The sequence below is a fragment of the Myotis brandtii genome, unplaced genomic scaffold (assembly GCF_000412655.1).
Source record: "Myotis brandtii unplaced genomic scaffold, ASM41265v1 scaffold447, whole genome shotgun sequence".
In the NCBI taxonomy this organism is placed as follows: Eukaryota; Metazoa; Chordata; class Mammalia; order Chiroptera; family Vespertilionidae; genus Myotis; species Myotis brandtii.
In genome coordinates, this window is record NW_005367108.1 from 154,573 (window position 1) to 156,385 (window position 1,813).

The 1,813-nt window shown below is 47.5% G+C and overlaps 1 long non-coding RNA gene across 1 annotated transcript in view; it reads right to left on the reverse strand.

Moving 5' to 3' along the window:
* Nucleotides 1-520: 520 nt before the first annotated feature.
* LOC106727546 overlaps nt 521-1,813 on the reverse strand; it is a 2,158-nt gene continuing 865 nt past the window's right edge. Inside the window, exon 2 of the long non-coding RNA XR_001363776.1 lies at nt 521-719. This is a non-coding gene — a long non-coding RNA (uncharacterized LOC106727546). The remainder of the gene's footprint in view (nt 720-1,813) is intronic.

Here is a 1,813-nt window from a genome sequence, read left to right on the forward strand (position 1 = left end):
GATAGTTGTGGCCAGCACCCAACTTCCATTATTTTCTGAAGGGTAAATAAATAGCATGGTGCCAAACTTATTAGTCAGACCTCTCTTTGGAGACAAGTGACAGGAACTCAATTCATGCTAGCTTAAGCAACAAAAATGGATGTGTTGGCTCACTTAACTGGGAAATCGAGGAGTTTGTACTGGCCACAGACGCAGCCGGATCTCAGGTTTAAAGAAAGATATCAGAGTTTGTGCTCTAAACCTCACTTCTGTTTGCCCCTTCGTATGCATCCCATTCTTTTCTACTTCAAAAGAGCTCCCCACAATCCCCCCAAAAGAGCTTTCTTCAATACTTGGGAAGACGTTTGCTGACAGCTACCAGCTATGACACTCCAATTTAGTAACAACAGCAGAAAACACATTTTTCTCTCTCATATGCATCTATTAGTTCCAGAGAAAGACTTTAATTGATTTTTTTTCATCAAAATGTTCACCCTTTCGGACCACGGTTGCCAGAGGGATGGGATTCTGTAATTTTGAATCTTTATTACACCACAGGGAATAGGACTGATGTCCCAAAGGAATGAATGGACAGAGAAAATTACATATGTCTACTGCACAGAGGGGGAGGGAGGGAGAAGAGGACACGTTTGGGGTTCGAAGCACTTGTGTTCTGTGCCCTTTGACTAGCCATGTGACTTCTGACAAGCCGCCTGTGTCTTCTGGAGCCTCAATTCTTCCTGAATAAAATGGTTACATGGTCATTACTAGTACGATATTAAATTATATGTTACATTGCATCTTTTTAGATACCAGATGATCTTTCAGATCATGAAAAACTGCCTCAGCTGAGGAAGGCATTGCCACAGTGCCCACGTCCTCTATTTTTATGCCAATGCATCTATGAGACTCTCCACTTTAGGAAGAGCTTTGCCATCTACCATACAAGTTAGAAAAATGAAGCTCACGAAGCTGCAATGCCTCTTGACTAAAATTAACTTATTTGTGTAACTGCAGCCACACGCAGGCACACAAAATATATGACGATACTGCAACTGAATCATTTCCTGGATTAAGAAAAGTGGCAGAGCCCCACTGAAGGACAACACGCACACAGACAACCACCTCACAGGCAGGGATCCCTGTGAGCACGTAGGCAGAGCCTCTCCTCTGGAGAGCCCATTCTAGGGCTAGCAGCGGTTCTCAACCTGTGGGTCGCGACCCCTTTGGCTGTTGAAGGACCCTTTCACAAGGGTCGCCTAAGACCATCCTGCATATCAGATATTTACATTACGATTCATAACAGTAGCAACATTACAGTTATGAAGTAGCAACGAAAATAATTTTATGGTTGGGTCACAACATGAGGAACTGTATTTAAAGGGCCAGAAGGTTGAGAACCACTGGGCTAAGTCAAGGCCAAAAGGCTTGCGTTCATGCACACCCTAACGTGTGTGCATGTGTGAGTGTGTGTGAGTGTAAGTGTGAGTGTGAGTGTGTGTGTGTGCGTGTACGTGCGCGCGCGCCCCCGCAGGGTGGAAGCGGGTAGGAGGGAGCGCTAGAACAGGCTAGGAAATTAAAAACACACACACGCAAAACAACCCACAAAAACAACTATCCAGGGCGTCTTTAGCTGGCTCCTTCCAGAAACGCAGCGGCCTTGGCACCCCGCTGCAGTCCCCTCCTTCCCCCCTCCTCCGCCCCTCCCGTTGCAGCGGCTCGGGAATCCAGTCCGCGTTTTCCCTCTCGCCCTCCCGCCCTCCGGGTTAAAGCTCCCCCGCCAGGAGTAAACAAGCAGCCCAAACAGGCAGCCTTGGGCCCGCCTCTCCGCCCC